Raw genomic sequence first — 22,443 nt, 5'->3', positions numbered from 1 at the left:
CTTATATTTTAAGCAGTTTTTTAAACATACCATTTTTACCCTTTTTATTATTAGATTACATAGCCAGACTAAAAAAAATTCTTAGTTTATAAAACTGAACTGATCTTTAAAGTCCCTGAAATTTCATCTTCTAGTTTTGGCCATTTTGCATTCAGTCCTTTATTTGCACATTTAGTCTTCCTCATTTTTTTCAGTTCTTCTTTGCTAGCCCGCCAGTCACAAATGGTTTTTTTCTGTTGGTGGAGGGCTGAAATGCTGCTCAGTTGCTCCGTTTCCATGTTCTTCTACATATGCTATTACTTTAAATTTATAGTCCACATCATATGAGTAGCTTTTATTTTTTGCGTTATGAAATGATCTGTTCACAAAAATATTGTACTGTTACCAATAATACAAATTACTTTCAATTCAAGTTCACTGGCACTGTAGGTGCAAAGACACATCACAGGCTAGACAGTGTTCTGGGTTCTTTGATGCGCAGCAGGAGTAAGACAGTGTTAACAAGCTTGTGAAACTTCCTGGCAGATTAAAACTGTGTGCTGGACCACCTGATCTACCCAAGCACGACTCACAACCCATCCTCACAGCTTTCCTTTTGCCATTTGCCAGTACCTTATCTCCCGCCTTCCAAACTTCACAGAAGCTCTCCTGCGGAACTTGCATAACTAGCACTCCTGAAAGAAAGGATATTGCGGAGACATGGCTTTGTTACAGCATAGGGGATGTTTCCAGAAGGAAATTTTCACTCTGCAGTGGAGAGTGCACTTATATATGGTAGGGCAATTGCCTGCGACAGGCAAGTTCGAGTCTCAGTCCGACACACGGTTTTAATCTGCCATGGAGTTTCATATCAAAGCACAGTCTGCTGCAGGGTGCAAAACTTCATTTTGGAAGCTTGTGAATCCTCGCAACTCATATTCGTCACATTGCTGCTGCCAGCTGAATCCAATGTTGCCAGATAGTGAAAGGTTTCGAACAGCTTATGGCCATTTTAATGCTGGTGGGAATTTTAAATCAAACACTTAGCATTTTTTACATTAATTTTGAGAATAAGATGCATCTGAATTTTGGAGGCAAGTTTTTTTCATAGTCCATAAAAAGTGGTAAATGAAAGAAGAAGTGTTATCAAAAACAATTGTGAGTTAAAGTTGTTTCGAAACGGAAGTTACTAGCAACTAATACAAATTTTCATTTTGAAGACAGGGAAATTTGTTGACATTAGAGAAATTCAGTTCATTTAGAAATATCATGTTTTTCATGGTACAAGACCTCCTGTTTCAAAGTACAAGATGGTGCATGGCCTGGTACAGTCCCCTACCTGCACATCCTGTCAAGTCTCCAGTGTCTCACAGCTCAATGTCTTGCTCAAATAGCTGAAAGCTGTTTTCAAAGATCATGCAACTGATGTACATTTTTCAATTTTTAAAGTCAAGTGGGTATTTCCATATTTATTAGCATTGTAAACAATGAAGTGACCAGGTCCAGTTTTACATTAACATGTCTTATACAAGGCAGAGACTTCCACACTACTATCTCCAGACATAACTTTAATAACACCATCTCAGTGAAGTGACACAATGATTGATTAACACAACAAAGGCTTGACACAGAGATTGCATAATGAAAAGAACAGCGCACACAATAATTTTTTCAATAAAGTCACATTAATGAAAGATACTACTGATGAACCAATCACTGTACATATCTAGTTGTTAAATGGTAGCTAAATGGCTGCATACTTTTGTGGATACGTGGTACTGTCACATAATGTAATATGTAATTGTTACATAGATATTACACCAATGCCTGTCAGTCACAGACCTTCCACTACTTAGGTGCTCCTCAAGTGAATTCCAGAGGCAGACTAACTGTTCTGGGAGGCATACGACTATGTAAAGACAGGTGTATTAACATACTGTTATTTCGGAAACCATACAATCATTTGAAAAACAGTTAGATCAGATTTTGCTGCTTAATATGGACTATAAGTATTGATGGTAATTTGGTTTGTAAAATATGTATAAGTTTAGGAATTTAGAACAGTTCATGAAACCATTTTCTGCATCCATGTTGGGAAAACCATCTTTACAAGTCCAAGCGCCATACTGAAAATTTTGAGTAAATTATGCAAAACTCTTAATGAATTACTTAAGAACACTACATTCCACATTAAAATTGGAGCAACAAAAGTACAATGATGAAGGTCAGAATTTAACAAGCACAGAGGCAAAATCTGCAATGCAAATTTATAATGCTCTGGATCTTCATCTTTAATTACCTAATAAGTTAATTAGTTTTATGAAAACTGGAATATGTTACTGAACATTTGCAATGCCAATCTTTACAATAGTCTTTGTTAATTGATGTCAATATGTAGAATAGCTCACTAGAAATTTCTCATGGTGAACCGTAGTATTATTTTCAATTAGTCACATCTTCTGATTAACGGATTTTCCAGTAAAAGTTAATGTCACCCTTAGAACCCTCACATTGAAAATTTTACCTTGAATAATAAATCTACCTGGGGGAAAAGCTTAGTTAATGTTTTCAAATATCAGATTACCTACCATATGTATACCACTTATAAACTGTATGAAAATTAAGAAATAAGCAGAGGCTAAGAAAAAATATATTTGTTATCAGGAGTCACAGTCATAAAAGTTGGAGTAGTTGAAATTTCCTAAGTCTAACACTGATTAACTATGGCTTAACTGTCCACACATCATGTAACTAGTTTTAAAACATGTAGAATTTTACTCACCATGAAATTCGGTACCCAGAAGAATTAACAGTATCCTCAAAAAGCTTCAATATATTATAAAGGACTTAAACATGTATAGAAACCGCTTATAGTGATTACTAGTGCATGTTCCTTAATGTGATTCTAAAACCAGTCAATGGATTGAAACACTGACCAGGAAACATGTTGTGTTGGTAGGTACACTACCCTCCAGGTACAACATTCTCCCCACATTACCACTAGTTATACAATGTTATTACAAACAGTGTCATGTGTCATGTAGCTAACAGGAATTTTAAATCTTGAATCGAGACATTCATACAATTTGTAGAAAGAATGACTTTTGAGAAGTTTTTATTCTCTTTTATACTGTTCAGGATTCCCAATTTATTGCTTTATGTTAGACAGGAGTAGCGTACATAACTCAATTCTGAACTCTGGACAGTGAAGCAAAATCTATATGAAAATTACTTTTATGTACTGTATTGTGACTGTGTATAACACACTTCAGTTGAAACAGAGAAGTTAAATATCAGGGATTATAGACTAGCATCATTTTCATGTCAGAGTTAACATGGAAAAAGCGGGATTTGCAACACACGCAAAAGCTGTACACAAAATTAAAAAAGACTAAAATAGTTTTTGTGTACACCAATGAAGCATATGCCTGTGAGCCATTACTACAGAATAATTCTATGGTAATTGCAATGGCCTACAGGTCCCCTTCAGGAATCTTCCAGCTATTTACGAGAAATCTAGATGAATTATCAAGTCATGTTACAGATAAGAAAGAAGAAGCATTTAGTATTTTGTGGAGGTTTCAATGTACATTTCTTAAAAGATCCGACATGAAAAATGAACTGGAGTCACTTTTTTGGGTGTTTCAATCTAATTTCAGAAGTCAATTTTTCAACCCCAGGGTGGATACATGGACAAGGAAAAAAAATTCCCTGATTTCCCGGTTAAGAACACACTTTGTCCCAGGTGAAAACATACTTTTCTTCCTGTTAACTGACAGTATATTTTCTCTCGGAACTGTATAACTTATCAGTCCTTTGAATGACTATGGATTTATACATGGGCGTAGAATTTCTCAGCACTTTAGAAAACAAAACACAGGGAAAGAAACACGTTCTGGAAAGATCTTTGATGTGCAGCAAAATGTATGCTGCATATTTTTGTATTACGAAAGAATAAATTCGAATTCCACCAAACACCGCATGTTACTAACCGAAGAATTGAAATCGAGATTGCGATGCGCTTAAGTCAGTCATATAGCTCATGTCACATGATCCCGCCTGCCGATGACAGCGGGTATTCAGAGCTTAGGACACGTGATGTAGTCAGCCAATAGCAACATCACTGTTAAGTAGTGCGAACACACAAACAGAAAAAGTTAATGGTTTAAATTAAGATACATAGTGCTGCTACATGAAATACAAAGCTTTCACATATAAAACTGGACTATAGGATTAATACACAGCAAGAGAAGCTAAGCTTTCACATATAATGTTGGTCTTTCATGGGCATATTACAATTCAAGATATATCACAAAAATGTGACAGTAAAATTTTTAATAACGACATAAATGTCTGATCTTCTGGGCTCGAAGTTCATCTAAATGGCACGTCATCAAAGAGTTGATTTTTAAATGAGAGTCAAACACTCTGTGATTTAAAAAATTCATCGTAAATTATAGCACATATTTCAACTTGCGTAAAAGAAAATTTACTTTGTTGGTAACGCTTTTCAAACCACCATTCGGAATATTTTCCCGCGACCTGTCAGAAATAGGTTCGTTTTAGCAGTTGTCAGAGGGCGCCAGATGACATACGTCACCGCACCTGCGCAACTACAATGTCATAGGAAGCCCATATGTTCGTACGTGTAAAACATTAAAAGATCTTACATTGCCTCATAAAAGAAACAAGACATCAGAGGATACTCCAAGAGCAACAGAATTTCGTGACTCATACTAAAATGTGCACATTCATATGTCCAGATTCCCAGTGAAGTAGGCCACGACCTGATATTAAGCTTTTCAATGTGGTTTTCGGGATGTAAATTTTCTTGGAGTACCAGTACTGTGTTATCTCATGTTTGGTTCTTTATTATGGCATAATGCCATACGTGCCAGAAGTTGGAAACATGCACTTGAAATGCAGTGAATAGTGTATGGAATTAAACACTTCGTTTCAAATATATCGTCTGCCTTAGCGGAAAAGAGTAATAAAAGAAAATTTCTCTAGCAAACTGACAAAAATAACTTCATTGTTCTGCAAGGCAATTAATGCCTGTCAGAAAGGTGGAAATAAAATAAAATCTGCAACTAATAACACATTTTAGCCTTCCATAATTATGTGAATGTATTTTAATTCACTTGATAGTTCCCCGGCCACAGAAATATGTTTTGTTTTCATTTGACGTGAGAGCAGTAAACGAAGAGGAAACAGCAAAATCACTAAATGTAAACACGGGTCTCGTGAAGACTACCCACTTCCCCGCTATAACTCAGACTGCTCTACGCATCAGCCCCCGATCTATGATATTTCTGAACCGGGGCAATACCCCCCACTCCCTCGAGCGTTTGAGACAGGACGTCAAAAATTTAAAAAAAATCGAGTTTTCAAAAATATGTTCGTTTTTGTAGCACACATCTTTCTGAAGAGTCTATGCATAAAACATATGTGTTCGAGGAAATGAAGTCATGTTATTTGCTAGTAAGTGTGCCAAAGTGCAGTGCCACACCTCTTCACACAGCATTCTCCTATTGCACGTCACTGTATTTCGCTTTATGGAATTGAAATGTATATGTTTTGATTAAAATGTCCTGTGGTGCCCCTCCTGCCTACTGTCGGCTGGTTTGACATCCTGTCTCTTCTTCTTCTTCTTCTTCTTCTTCTTCTTCTTCTTCTTCTTCTTCTTCTTCTTCTTCTTTTTTTTTTTTTTTTTTTTTTTTTTTTTTTTTTTTTTTTTTTTTTTTTTTTTTTTTTTAAAAAAAAAAAGAGAGAGAGAGGGAACTCTTCAGAAAATTTGCACTCTTTATTCCATACCAGCTAAAAACTTGCTGCTTTGTGTGACATAAAATTAAATATAGGATACATAAACCCAGTAAAGACATGAGACACGCAAGACAGTGCACATTTCTTCAATCCTTAGCTCCTATAATTTTTTTCTCTCTAATCTTGCTACAGCTTTACATGGCATGCTTTCCTTTCTGCAAAAGAATATATTACCTCATCAAAGTTCGTCAAACGTTTTGCTACATGAAAAATCGAAATGTCATTGTCTAATACTGGAAAGCTTTAATAGAAATAATACCAAGACTGGTGTGGTTTCTTGATCGGATTACATCTATTTTGTCACTGTCTGCTAGATAAAACAAAATAGGCCTTTCTAATACTGCAACAATTGCAACACACACCAAATAAACAAGTCTGTTTTGGCACAAACGCTATTTTTTTGTAACAACAGAATATGATTCACAAAGTACCAATATCAAATGCCTATTAGGCCTATTACAAGCAAAAAGCCTTACGTTAGGAAACAGTTTCACACTTCATTCACATGCTCCATTTTCTCATGCACGAGATCGAAAAGTAGTAGTACAAAATTTTTATACAAACTTGGAATCGTCATATTGTTCCATAATTTGTGTGATTCCCCTTTTCATCTCCTTCCTTGTTCTCACAAACAGTCTTATCATCACTAATTCTGTACCTATTCCTGCCAATTTCAAAGCTTATTCGCAGGTTAACTTCACTAACTCTGCCAGAATCACCGGTTTAGTTATCCTGCGATTATTCTCCGGTTAGGTGTTGTTACATGTCCGTACAATGCGTTTTCCGCACTTCTTCAAGAATAGAACAATAGATATTATTTGCTAATGAAATTTGTCATAAATACTCCATCAATTTAAGAAGAATACTTACGTACATACCGACAACACTAGAGAAAAATTACTTTCATTACCTATCATTAAAGCTCTCAGTAGTAGTAGAAAGGAGTTCAATATGCAGCAAAAAAGTTTTTGATCATTTGCCCTATATCACAAAATTCCTGACAAGTAACAAAGAAAGTTCTAAATCTATCCAAAAATTGTAGTTGCGTGTGAAGGATTAAAACTTAACAGTGAAACATTGGAAAATCCAGGATGGAATGTAACAATACCAGAGAAGTAAAGTTGCTACTCACCATGCAGTGGAGATGCTGAGTCGCGATAGATACAACAAAAAGATTCACACAATTATAGCTTTCGGCCATTAAGGCTTTTGTCAGCAGTAGACACACGTACACACACGCACACACACACACTCACACAAACGCAATTTGCACACACATCTGCAGTCTCAGAAAGCTGAAACCACACTGTGAGCAGCAGCACCAGTGCATGATGGGAGTGGCGATGGGTGGGGGTAAGGAGGAGGCTGGGACAGGGAGGAGGAGGGAAAATAATGTATTCATTAAGGTTAACACTAATCATGTATACATATTGTGTAAACTGAATTGTTTCCCATCAAATGACCTGTGGAAGATGTAACTAATTTTTCCGCAACAAAAACCATTAAGCAACAAATTACTTGGAAATGAGTAAGATCTCCAAGATTCTTGAAAATACCTCTGCAAGATATAATGTTCTAGCTCCTTGCTTCTGCTGAACAATCACTTTATTTACTTTACGCACAAAGTCTTAGAAGATAGTGCCATGTGACAAACGGGAGCGAAACTATGTAAAAAAACATTGTTTTAGGTAAACAAAGTGGGAGATACTTCTAAGGGCATGACATGATGAACTGAGTTTATTGATTAGTTTATCCAAGTGTTGACTCAGTTGCGCCTTCTAATCCAGTTGGACCCCAAGGAATTTTGCCCACTGTGTTTCATTCAGTGGATGATGATTAAAATCTATTTCTGGTCTAAAAGGCAATTATTGTTTGTTTGAAATTATGTACATGAGTCTCTGTGAGTTTAAGAGTTACTGTTAGTTGTGAAACACATGTAAACCTGTTCAGTCACCATCTAAGCTGTGTCTGCTAGGGATGAGTATGGACCCTTTATCAGTATTCTTGTGTTGTGAGCAAAAATTAGTTTTTGAACTTCCCTTTTTTCAGTCATTGGAAAATAATTTATGTAGGTTAGAAACAAGTATCTGTTCAGTATCGGTCCCTATGGTGCTCCACACCTTAAATCACCCATTTTGAAGTTATTCTCATGTCCAAGAGAGGGTCTGTTAATGAGACCTACTGCTTTTTGTTATGGATGTCATATCCATGGAAGAGTGATGCCATTAATGTCATAGCACTTTAGTTTAAGTAGAATCTTGTAATGCACAACATCAAAGGCTTTGGCAAATTCACATAATATTGCAAAAAAAGTAATTTTTTTCTTTAGCTCTGTCGGTCCTTCATTAATAAGGTCTTGAATTGCTTTCTGTGTAGAGAATCATTTATAAAAGCCAAATTGAGAGACGGTTATCAAGTTCTGATCAGTCAAATGAGTCAGTATTCTATTCGCAGGCCACTTCCTCAAACATTTTTGTAAAAACTGGAAAGAATGATATAGATCCGTAATTAGAGTTTGTTGAACTATCTAGTTTTATAGGCGGATGTAACTACAATATATTCAATCTACAGGAAATGTGCCATGTTCACTGACTGACTACAAAGGCCAACAATGGAAAAACCTTTTTGCTGAAAATACCTTATTCCTATGTTTTTTAGGGTGGGAAATCTAAATATGATACTTAAAAAACTGTATCACCCACCATTTCTTCACATTTTACAGTTAAATATACTAAATTCAGCGATTTTTTAAAGAATTTAACAGCTTTTATGTAGTTAAAATAATTTAATGGAGATGTAATGAATGTAGATGACTGCTGAAAAAAATTTGCTGGCAAAAAAAGGTCAATTCTATTTTTGTGTTAACAGATGGTGTTTTGTTTACTGTCAACCTAACCTCACTTTCCCGTTTCCTGTACATGTGCTCAGTACAATGTCTAATCATGGTTGTAAAAACTCTGCTGACAGTTTTTGTCAAATTTGTGGTAAATTTCTGATTAAAAAGCACTAAAGAAACATTACAGACTTAGTGAAAAAGGTTTATCTATCATACTTTGGACCTAAACTTGGTGATCAAGATAAATCTTGAGCACCGCACAATGTATGTTACGTGTGTGTTGAATATCTGAGAAAATGGTACAAAAAGGAGAAAAAAGCCTTTAAATTTGCTGTTCCTATGATATGGAGGAAGCCAAGAAATCATTCCGACGATGGCTAATTCTGCAGTATTGATATTAATGGTCATAATTCGAAAAACAAGAAGGTAATATGCTACCCTTACCTTCCATCTGCCATCCGACCAGTAGTGCATGGTGTAGATTTGCCAGTTCCTAAACCATCAGATGATTTAAATTCTATTCCAACAGAAGTATTTTCTGATGTACAATCTGATTTACATGAACCAGATGATGATGAGTTCCACTGTAATACAGAAAGTCTAGAGCCCAAATTGTTTACTCAGTCCGAGCTTAACAATTTGGTTAGGAATCTGAGCTTAACAAAAGAAAAATCTGAATTGCTTGGCTCTAGATTAAAAGAAAAAAACTTATTGGCAGTTGGAACCAGCATATACATGTATAGAAAGAGAGAGCAGCAATTGTCCAAGTTTTTTCAACAAGAAGGTGATTTAGTTTACTGCTCATACATTCCCGGTCTGATGAATGACTTTGGTATTGAATACAAAAAGGAAGACTGGAGTCTGTTTATTGATTCATCCAAAACTAGTTTAAAGGCTGTTTTATTACTTATTACACAATGGTAACATGTATGCATCTATACCTGTTGGACATTCTGCACATATGAAAGAAAGCTATGAAAACCTAGAAATAGTGCTAAATAAAATAGGCTATTCTGCTCATGGTTGGATGATACATGGCGATCTAAAAGTAACATGCATGCTCCTTGGTCAGCAAGGTGGCTATACCAAATTTCCATGTCTCTTGTGTGAATGGGACAGTAGGGCTAGGGATGACCACTGGTGCAGAAAGAACTGGCCTGTGAGGGAGTCTTTAAAATCTGAGAGGAACATTCTATGCAAAAGCCTTGTAGATCCATAAAACATACTCCTACCACCTCTACATATAAAGTTAGTCCTAATGAAACAGTTTGTAAAGGCTTTGCCTAAAGATGGACCATATTTTAAGTATATCTGCCAAAAGTTTGTACACATTTCAGAAGCTAAACTAAAAGAAGGTGTCTTTGTTGGACCTGACATTAGAAAATTGATGTTTGAATCCACAATGACCTTAAATGAGAAAGAAGCATGTGTATCATTCAAGCAAGTCGTTACAAAGTTCTTAGGACATGAAAAAGACCCAGAATATGTTTCTATTATAGCTACAATGTTAAAGAAGTTTAAAACTTTAGGATGTTTAATGAGCCTGAAAGTTCACTTTTTGAGCAGTCACCTTGATTACTTACCGGACAATATGGGAGATGTTAGTGAGAAGCAAGAAGAGCGTTTTCACCAGGGCATTGAAGTGTTGGAAACATGCTACCAAGGCTGCTGGAACACGAACATGACGGGGGACTCCTGTTGGTCACTTCACCGAGAGGTTCAGCAAGTGACTCATCACAGAAAAAGCTGCACAAGAAGCTTCAAAGAAAAAAGAGGAAGAAAATACAAACCAAGCTGACAAGTGAAACCTCTATTAACACATATCATTATTTTAACTAGCTTACTGTAAACACAGACCATATTTATGTTATAACAAAGCGTTTCATTAATTTCCCCATTTACTGTATAGTATAGGATTTTTATACTATATTATAAAAAGCATATTGCTCGAAAACTATGGGTGACACAAAAAAACTACGGCTAGATCTGGATTCAGCTTATAAAGATCAGCTACCAAAACAAAACAAAACAAAATATTTCGTTGACCTGTGTTATAAAATAGCTTAACTGTAATCCTATCAAGTCAGTAAAAGATTTTAATATTCTACCAGAAATACCATCACAGACAGTATAATTGCTACTTTTTAGTGATTTAGTAAATTGGTTATCTTCTTAGGGTTGTATTTTTGAAACTTATATTTGATGGTGGTGCATGCAGTGTCTGCACAAGCAAGTGTAGTGTAGTGATACTCAAAGTGTGCTCCGCAGAGCCCTCAAGCTCCACAACACTCTGCTAAAATAATATCAACCCAAAGCACAAAGCACATTAAGTCTTGTCACACACTGAGATCAACTCTTGCAAGTTCCATATCAATGCTGGTTTGAAAAAGTTATTTTTTCACACACACACACACACTGCACACGGTCTCATCTACACATGCTGTGAACATTCAACTATGTTTTTTTCCATCTCTCTCTCATCCACAAACACATCAAAGTATTTTGTCACTTCACTTTCTATGCTTCACCACTCAGGGTTTTATAGACATACTGCATGGCACAGAGTACAGTTCCTATTTGAGATTGTGATTGCAACAGATAGTCCACTTCAGTACAGTGAGTCTGCACACTGCTCGCAGACTACAATATATCATATAAATTGAAGGTGAGAGGGGGAGAAAGAAAACAAAGGGGAAGAAATTAATGGTATAAGCTGCATCAGGACTTTACATGGAATCAGCAGCTACAAGAGAAGATGTGTGCCAGACTCGAACCCAATCCCAGGATCTCCTGCTTACTAAGTAATTGTATTAACCATTGTGCCATCCAGATACAGCATTTATCGAAAACGTGCAGACTATCTCTGCATGCTCCCCGGCTGAACCGCATTTCTACCTAGTGCCACCTATCCGCAAGTCCCCATCCATCTCCTCCGTGCTTGCTAATGTTATATTCCTGCTGGAGGTTGAATGTAAATGTCCATCAACAATTAAGGTTGTGGGTTCACTGCCCATCGAGGCAAATCAAGCATTTGTATGTGTGGCACCTGTTCTTTCAGGCATGTCTGAAAGAACAGCCACCAAGCCAGAGCTGCAGCTGTGATACATATTATGAAAACTAAAGATGTAGGGGGAAGAAAGGAAAGGAAAGGAAAGGGAAGGGAAGGAACTAATGATATCTGTTGCATCGCTGAAATTTTTGCGAAGAATCTAATGGTGTTCTGAAAGGATAGGCTAAGCACGGTTGGTGGTGGCGTGTTTGTTGCTGTTAGAAGTAGTTTATCTTGTCACGAAATTGAAGTAGATAGTTGCTGTGAGTTAGTGTGGGCAGAGGCATTGTTGGCAACTGGAATAAAATAATAATTGGATCCTTTTACTGATCTCCCAATTCAGATGATACAGTTGCTGAAAGGTTCAAAGAAAACTTGAGTCTGATTTCAAACACGTACCTGACTCATACGATTATAGCTGGTGGTGACTTTCAATTTACCCTCAATATGTTGGCAAAAATACATGTATAACTCCGGAAGTACACATAAAACATCATCCAAAATTGTGCTAACGCATTCTCTGAAAATTATTTCGAGCAGTTAGTTCGTGAGCCCATGTAAATTGTAAATTGTTGTGAAAACACACTTGACATCTTAGCAACAAATAATCCTGAGTTAATAATGAGCATCAAAATGGATACAGGGATTAGTGAACACAGGGTTGTCGTAGCAAGATTGAATATTGTAACCACAAAATCCTCCAAAACTAAACAAAAATATAGCTATTCAAAAAAGCAGACAAAAATTCACTTGCCGCCTTCCTGAGAGACAATCTCCACTCCTACCGAATTAATGATATAAGTGTAGACCAGATGTGACTTGAATTCAGAGAAACAGTATCAGCAGCAATTGAGAGATTTATACGAAATAAATGAACAAACGACATAGCTGATCCTCCTTGGTACACAAAACAGGTCAGAACACTGTTGCAGAAACAACAAAACAAACATGCCAAATTTAAACAAATGCAAAATCCCCAAGATTGGCGATCTTTTACAGAAGCTCGAAATTTAGCGCAGACTTCAATGCGACATGCTTATAACAGTTTCCACAATGAAACTTTGTCTTGAAACCCGGCAGAAAATCCAAAGAGATTCTGGTCGTATGTGAAGTATGTTAGCAGCACGAAACAATCAATGCCTTCTCTATGCAATAGCAATGGAGATACTGTGAAAGATAATGCTGACAAATCAGATTTACTAAACACGGCCTTCCGAAATGCCTTCACAAAAGAAGATGAAGTAAATATTCCAGAATTCGAATCAAGAACAGCTGAAAACATGAGTAACATAGAAGTAAATATCTCCGGAGTAGTGAAGCAACTTAAATTACTTAATAAAAGCAAGTCTTCTGGTCCAGACTGTATAACAATTAGGTTCCTTTCAGAGTATGCTGATGCATTAGCTCCATACTTGACAATCATATACAACCGTTCGCTCGACGAAAGATTTGTTCCCAAAGACTGGAAAGTTGAACAGGTCACACCAATATTCAAGAAAGGTAATAGGAGTAATCCACTTAATTACATGCCCATATCATTAACGTCGATATGCAGCAGGATTGTGAGACATATATTGTGTTCAAACATTACAAATTACCTCAAAGAACACACAATCAACATGGGTTTAGAAAATATCATTCTTGTGAAATACACTCCTGGAAATTGAAATAAGAACACCGTGAATTCATTGTCCCAGGAAGGGGAAACTTTATTGACACATTCCTGGGGTCAGATACATCACATGATCACACTGACAGAACCACAGGCACATAGACACAGGCAACAGAGCATGCACAATGTCGGCACTAGTACAGTGTATATCCACCTTTCGCAGCAATGCAGGCTGCTATTCTCCCATGGAGACGATCGTAGAGATGCTGGATGTAGTCCTGTGGAACGGCTTGCCATGCCATTTCCACCTGGCGCCTCAGTTGGACCAGCGTTCGTGCTGGACGTGCAGACCACGTGAGACGACGCTTCATCCAGTCCCAAACATGCTCAATGGGGGACAGACCCGGAGATATTGCTGGCCAGGGTAGTTGACTTACACCTTCTAGAGCACGTTGGGTGGCACAGGATACATGCGGACGTGCATTGTCCTGTTGGAACAGCAAGTTCCCTTGCCGGTCTAGGAATGGTAGAACGATGGGTTCGATGACGGTTTGGATGTACCGTGCACTATTCAGTGTCCCCTCAACGATCACCAATGGTGTACGGCCAGTGTAGGCGATCGCTCCCCACACCATGATGCCGGGTGTTGGCCCTGTGTGCCTCGGTCGTATGCAGTCCTGATTGTGGCGCTCACCTGCACGGTGCCAAACACGCATACGACCATCATTGGCACCAAGGCAGAAGCGACTCTCATCGCTGAAGATGACACGTCTCCATTCGTCCCTCCATTCACGCCTGTCGCGACACCACTGGAGGCGGGCTGCACGATGCTGGGGCGTGAGCAAAAGACGGCCTAACGGTGTGCGGGACCGTAGCCCAGCTTCATGGAGACGGTTGCGAATGGTCCTCGCCGATACCCCAGGAGCAACAGTGTCCCTAATTTGCTGGGAAGTGGCGGTGCGGTCCCCTACGGCACTGCGTAGGATCCTACGGTGTTGGCGTGCATCCGTGCGTCGCTGCGGTCCGGTCCCAGGTCGACGGGCACGTGCACCTTCCGCCGACCACTGGCGACAACATCGATGTACTGTGGAGACCTCACGCCCCACGTGTTGAGCAATTCGGCGGTACGTCCACCCGGCCTCCCGCATGCCCACTATACGCCCTCGCTCAAAGTCCGTCAACTGCACATACGGTTCACGTCCACGCTGTCGCGGCATGCTACCAGTGTTAAAGACTGCGATGGAGCTCCGTATGCCACGGCAAACTGGCTGACACTGACGGCGGCGGTGCACAAATGCTGCGCAGCTAGCGCCATTCGACGGCCAACACAGCGGTTCCTGGTGTGTCCGCTGTGCCGTGCGTGTGATCATTGCTTGTACAGCCCTCTCGCAGTGTCCTGAGCAAGTATGGTGGGTCTGACACACCGGTGTCAATGTGTTCTTTTTTCTATTTCCAGGAGTGTACAACTAGCTCTTTATTCGCATGAAGTGCTGAGTGCTATTGACAAGGAATTTCAGATCAATTCCGTATTTCTGGATTTCCAGAAGGCTTTTGAAACTGTACCACACAAAAGGCTTATAGTGAAATTGCGGGCTTATGGAGTATCATCTCAGTTTTGTAACTGGATTTGTGATTTCCTGTCAGAGATGTCACACTTCATAGTAGCTCATGGAAAGTCATCGAGTAAAACAGAAGTGATTTCTGGCATTCCCCAAGGTAGTGTTATAGGCCCTTTGCTGTTCCTTATCTATATAAACAATTTGGGAGACAATCTGAGCACGCCTTAGGTTGTTTGCAGATGACGCTGTCATTTATCAGCTAATGAAGTTACAGAAGATCAAAACAAATTGCAAAACGATTTAGAAAAGATATCTGAATGGTGTGAAAATTGGTAGTTGACCCTAAATAATGAAAAGTGTGAGGTCATCCACATGAGTGCTAAAAGGAATCCGTTAAACTTCGGTTACACGATAAACCGGTCAAATGTAAAGGCTGGAAATTCAACTTAGGAATTATAATTACAAATTACTTAAATTTCCAAGCAGTAAGATATCTAATGACTCATTAAAGGGAATAAAAGAAAATGTGACAAATGTTACATCAATCTGGGCCTGTTGATTCTAATGGCTCAACTCTCTATGTGTTACACAGCAAGCCACTTCTAAACAGTTCCAATGTACCTGCTCAGATGTGCCAACATTTAGAAACTATATACCCTGACTGCAAAGCCAAGTATGAAGGACTTTTAATATTTAAGAAAGAAAAATTATTAAGAAGTAAAAAAAAATTATTATGTATGTGACCCAAACTGAAAATTAAAAAAGCCATGGATGTATCGTATTTTTTCAGCTATAGCACAACAAAAGTGGTTGAAGTGCACACTGTTGCCAAGAATTTAATAAAACCTTCTGTGGCAGACTTAACACAATGTATGTATGATGAATAATCTGTGAGATATCTTTCTACAGTGCCATTCACAAACAACACTGATTTGTGCCGAATTAACAATCTTGCAGGCTATTATCAAAAGAGAATTATTCAGTCACCTTCATCACAACAAATTCGTCTTGCAAATGCATGACTTGACTGATGTTCCTTGACTGGTCATCTTGCTGATATTTGTACACTATCCATATAAATATTCACCAGAAGAAGACTTGCTTACATGCACTTCACTGCCAACATAACAGCACAGGAAAAGAAATTTTTTACATGACTAACAGTTTTTTTAAAAGCAAACCATCTTGATTGGGACAACTGTACCATTTTTTCTACAGGTGGGGACATGACAATGACTGGTAAAACAGATCGCTAATAAAAAGTAACATGCCAAACTGTTGTTTCAGTCATTGTATCCTGCATAGACAAGCACTTGAGATCAAGAGGATGCCACCAAATCTAAAATTGGTTCTTGACAAAGCAGTAAAAATAATCAATTACATTAATTCATGGCCTCTTCAGTGCTGACTGGTTTCAATATTGTATGAAGATTATGAGAGCACACATAAAAACTACTGTTCCATAATGAGATTAGATGGTTATCTTGGAGTAAGACTTAACACAAGATTAAATGAACTAAGAGCTGAATTAAAAGCTTTCATGACTAAGATGTCTTTTATAGATTTTGAATTGTTTGTGTTGGCAAGAGAGAGCTAGAAAGCTTTTTAACACTGAATATGTTCACTGATGAGACAGCAGAAATATTTGAATAACTGGTCCGAAGTCTCCAAAATATGTGCACATCTTTTGAGACATATTTTCCTGAAGAGCAGAATACAAAACTGAAAATGAATGCATGGGTTAAGGATACTTTTGTATCAAATTTCTGGGAGACAGAAAATATGTCCAATGAAACCTATGAGTCCTTTTTAGAAATAATGTCAGAAACAAGCATGGAATCATTGTTCAAAACTATGTCACTTGATGCTTTTTGTTGTGGGGTACATGATGAATATCCACAACTTGCCACTACAAAGGCAAAATACTGCAAGAGACTGGATAGTGAACCTGATGTGTGTCTTCAACTCTCTTCTGTCAAGCCTGACATTAAACAGCTGGTATTTTTTCTAAATGTGTTATTTTTTGTATTGTTTTATTGTGCATTGTTTTGTATATTGTTGTGGCACATAACACACCTATTTTGTATGAGTTTCATTAAAAGAGTTAAAGAATGAACATAAAATCAGGTTTCACATATTTTAGGGCTCCGCAAAATAATTAATAGCCTGTTTCAAAAGGGTTCCATTGCCAAAAAACTTTAAGAACTGCTGATCTAATGCATCTGTGTTCCGCTGTTTATTGCAACCACTGTGAGGAAGTAATAATTGAATTTAATGGACAGTGGTTTGAAAGTGACACTATTTTCCAGGGGCTCAACTTAATTTGGATTACTTGTTTTGTTTGTTTCTTGTTTAATAATGCTCCAATGGTTTTGCCTTATTCTTGCAATGTTTTATTTTTTTATCTTAGTTCATGAGTTTTGCTTTTTTAATCCAGAGTGGAGGATTCAACAATACTGGTGTTAATGTAGTTTCAAATCTTGGCTACTGTTTGTTCTCTTAATGATACAGAATTCTCTCTTCTTAGCACAACATACTTTAACCTCAGAAGTTATCCACCCTTTAACCTTGCATCTGTTCAATTCTGCCCTTATGTACTATAGAGGAAAATATGGCTCAATGTGTTGTGGGAATATGTTCAGCAAATAATTAAACTGTCTATAAACAATGCCTGCTTTATACATCCCTCCTCAGCAGCCTTTCTATAATTTCTCTCTTAACACAGTGATTGATTCAGAGCTTAGGGTTCTGCAACAAAATACTTTTCTTCTAGTAGCTTCATCTAATTAGTCAGTAAATTTTACTGACCATCATTGTTAGATAAACCATGGACTAATTGGTTTTATAGATAAATTACTGCAGGTTGTTGCATCTAAAGAAAAGCTGTCAGTAGCTGTCCCACTATGTCCTTCAATCCTCATAGGGAATTTTACTGTCAAAAATAATCCAGGGCTGGACACACAACTCTAGATGCTCTTGGTCAGTACTATGGGGGTGTTCAAAAAGCCTCTCCTGACCCCCACATGAACCATGGACTTTGCCGTTGGTGGGGAGGCTTGCGTGCCTCAGCGATACAGATAGCTGTACCGTAGGTGCAACCGCAACAGAGGGGTATCTGTTGAGAGGCCAGACAAATGTGTGGTTCCTGAAGAGGGGCACCAGCCTTTTCAGTAGTTGCAGGAACAACAGTCTGGATGATTGACTGATCTGGCCTTGTAACACTAACCAAAACAGCTTTGCTGTGCTGGTACTGCGAACGGCTGAAAGCAAGGGGAAACTACAGCCGTTAATTTTTGCCGAGGGCATGCAGCTTTACTGTATGGTTAACTGATGATGGCATCCTCTTGGGTAAAATATCCAGAGCTAAAATAGTCCCCCATTCGGATATCCGGGCAGGGGCTACTCAAGAGGACATCGTTATCAGGACAAAGAAAACTGGCATTCTACAGATCGGAGTGTGGAATGTCAGATCACTTAATCGGGCAGGTAGGTTAGAAAATTTAAAAAGGGAAATGGATAGGTTAAAGTTAGATATAGTGGGAATAATGAAGATCGGTGGCAGGAGGAACAAGACTTTTGGTCAGGCGAATACAGGGTTATAAATATAAAATCAAATAGGGGTAATGCAGGAGTAGGTTTAATAATGAATAAAAAAATAGGAGTGCAGGTAAGCTACTACAAACAGCACAGTGAACGCATTATTGTGGCCAAGATAGACATGAAGCCCACGCCTACTACAGTAGTACAAGTTTATATGCGAATTACCTCTGCAGATGACGAAGAAATTGAAGAAATGTATCATGAAATAAAAGAAATTATTCAGATAGTGAAGGGCGACGAAAATTTAATAGTCATGGGTGACTGGAATTCGGTAGTAGGAAAAGGGAGAGAAGGAAACGTAGTAGGTGAATATGGATTGGGGGAAGAAATGAAAGAGGAAGCCGCCTGATAGAATTTTGCACAGAGCACAACTTAATCATAGCTAACACTTGGTTCAAGAATCATAAAAGAAGGTTGTATACATAGAAGAAGCCTGGAGATACTGACAGGTTTCAGATAGATTAGACAGAGATTTAGGAACCAGGTTTTAAATTGTAAGACATTTCCAGGGGCAGAAGTGGACTCTGACCTCAATCTATTGGTTATGAACTGTAGATTAAAACTGAAGAAAGGAGATGGGACGTGGATAAACTGACTAAACCAGAAAGTTGTACAGAGTTTCAGGGAGAGCATGAGGGAACAACTGACATGAATGGGGGAAAGAAAGACAGTAGAAGAAGAATGGGTAGCTTTGAGAGATGAACTAGTGCAGGCAGCAGAGGATAAAGTAGGTAAAAAGACGAGGGCTACTAAAAATCCTTGGATAACAGAAGAAATATTGAACTTAACTGATGAAAGGAGAAAATATAAAAATGCAGTAAATGAAGCAGGCAAAAAGGAATACAAACGTCTCAAAAATGAGATCGACAGGAAGTGCAAAATGGCTAAGCAGGCACGGCTAGAGGACAAATTTAAGGATGTAGAGGCTTATCTCACCAACTGATGAAAGGAGAAAATATAAAAATGCAGTAAATGAAGCAGGCAAAAAGGAATACAAACGTCTCAAAAATGAGATCGACAGGAAGTGCAAAATGGCTAAGCAGGCACGGCTAGAGGACAAATTTAAGGATGTAGAGGCTTATCTCACCAGGGGTGAGATAGATACTGCCTACAGGAAAATTAAAGAGACCTTTGGAGAAAAGAGAACCACTTGTATGAATATCAAGAGCTCAGATGGAAACCCAGTCCTAAGCAAAGAAGGGAAAGCAGAAAGGTGGCAGGAGTATACAGAGCGTCTACACAAGGGCGATATACTTGAGGACAATATTATGGAAATGGAAGAGGATGTAGATGAAGATGAAAGGGGAGATATGATACTGCGTGAAGAGTTTGACAGAGCACTGAAAGACCTGAATCGAAACAAGGCCCCGGGAGTAGGCAACATTCCATTAGAACTACTGACAGCCTTGGGAGAGCCAGTCCTGACAAAACTCTACCATCTGGTGAGCAAGATATATGAGACAGGCGAAATACCCTCAGACTTCAAGAAGAATATAATAATTCCAATCCCAAAGAAAGCAGGTGTTGACAGATGCGAAAATTGCCGAACTATCAGTTTAATAAGTCACAGCTGCAAAATACTAACACGAATTCTTTACATATGAATGCAAAAACTGGTAGAAGCTGACCTTGGGGAATATCAGTTTGGATTCTGCAGAAATATTGGAACACATAAGGCAATACTGACCCTATGACTAATCTTAGAAGAAAGATTAAGGAAAGGCAAACCTACGTTTCTAGCATTTGTAGACTTAGAGAAAGCTTTTGACAATGTTGACTGGAATAATCTCTTTCAAATTCTGAAGGCAGCAGGGGTAAAATACAGGGAGTGAAAGGCTATTTACAATTTGTACTGAAACCAGATTGCAGTTATAAGAGTCGAGGGGCATGAAAGGGAAGCAGTGGTTGGGAAGGGAGTGAGACAGGGTTGCAGCCTATCCCCGATGTTATTCAATCTGTATATTGAGCAAGCAGTGAAGGAAACATAGGTATTAAAATCCATGGAGAAGAAATAAAAACTTTGGGGTTCGCCGATGACATTATAATTCTGCCAGAGACAGCAAAGGACTTGGAAGAGCAGTTGAACGGAATGGATTGTGTCTTGAAAGGAGGATATAAGATGAACATCAATAAAAGCAAAACGAGGATAATGGAATGTAGTCGAATTAAGTCGGGTGATGCTGAGAGAATTAGATTAGGAAATGAGACACTTAAAGTAATAAAGGAGTTTTGCTATTTGGGGAGCAAAATAACTGATGATGGTCGAAGTAGAGAGGATATAAAATGTAGACTGGCAATGGCAAGGAAAGCTTTTCTGAAGAAGAGAAATTTGTTAACATCGAGTTAGATTTAAGTGTCAGGAAGCCATTTCTGAAAGTATTTGTATGGAGTGTAGCCATGTATGGAAGTGAAACATGGACGATAAATAGTTTGGACAAGAAGAGAATAGAAGCTTTTGAAATGTGGTGCTACAGAAGAATGCTGAAGATTAGATGGGTAGATCAAATAACTAATGAGGAGGTATTGAATAGGATTGGGGAGAAGAGAAGTTTGTGGCACACCTTGACCAGAAGAAGGGATCGGTTGGTAGGACATGTGCTGAGGCATCAAGGGATAACCAATTTAGTATTGGAGGGCAGCGTGGAGGGTAAAAATCATAGAGGGAGACCAAGAGATGAATACACTAAGCAGATTCAGAAGGATGTAGGTTGCAGTAGTTACTGGGAGATGAAGAAGCTTGCACAGGATAGAGTAGCATGGGGAGCTGCATCAAACCAGTATCAGGACTGAAGACCACAGCAGCAACAACAACAACAACAACAACATATGTGAATGGGGAGCACTGCAGTGACTTTTGAAATAGATGAATACTGAATAAAGAATACAGCTTCATGAATTTGTATAGCCTTCCCTCCAGTCAACAATATTTCTTAACAAAGAGTTGGCCAACTCGAACGATGGGATTTTAGTCTTGCAGACGAGAGCATTGCCACAGCTAGAATTATATTTGCTTGTATTTTTCTTAATTCAGTGGTATCTGTGGTCCTAACTCAATAAATTTTGCCCTGCAGCTCAGATACTGTCAAACCATCTATGTTATAATTGCACATGACGGTCTCAGCGGCAGCAATATGTTGCTTATTTTTGTAATCAGCATCACTGAAATCCCAAAAGCATCTATGCAAAGCATACGATATCCAAAATGTGAACATTATTCTCTGTTGCCCACTTCATATTTCAGTTTGTCTACACTCTAAGAAGACACATAACCTCAAAACTCATACAACTAGTGTCGCCAAAGTTGGAACATGCTGAGAGTGTTTAGTTTCACCAACGAGTTGCGCAAACGTGCGGCTTGCATGCACACTGGCTGGCAGCACAATCGCCTGCAACCTAGTGTTGTCATGTAAACTTGGCTTTACAGCTGTGTGGGCCATTCTGACACTAACATTGGTTTCCTGGGTGAGTTTTCTTACTGACTTGCTCTGACTCATAGACATTTTATCGGAAATATCGAGTAGTTTATCCTCAGACAAAACACTAGGATGACCACTTCTCAGTGCATCTGTCACAGAACCCGTACTTTGAAATTTGTTATTCAAATCTTGCACAGTATCGCGATGTGGGAGTGTTGTCTCCAGGAAAACTGAATTAAATGTTTGACAAAATGAAACTGTGTATTTACCACCAGCTTTAAACACTTGTTCAAATAAAAACACACGTTCCAATGGTTAGCATTTTAACAGTGACAAAAACGAAACAAACAAACAATGGAACTAAATTTAAATGTTCACGTCAACATGTAACAACACACACCAATGATACTACTGATGCTGGCTGAGATAAACGAAACAGTGGATCGTTGGGAGAGTCCTCTTGAAGGGAAGTAACCCAGGCAGGCGAGCAATCAAACGGCATGCGCGGCTAACAATCATACGGCACTGCGGATAGACTTTTTGAACACCCTGTATCTCACAATCAATGT

The sequence above is a fragment of the Schistocerca piceifrons genome, chromosome 4 (genome assembly GCF_021461385.2).
Source record: "Schistocerca piceifrons isolate TAMUIC-IGC-003096 chromosome 4, iqSchPice1.1, whole genome shotgun sequence".
Lineage (NCBI taxonomy): Eukaryota > Metazoa > Arthropoda > Insecta > Orthoptera > Acrididae > Schistocerca > Schistocerca piceifrons.
Note: the sequence above shows the minus strand (reverse complement) of the source record.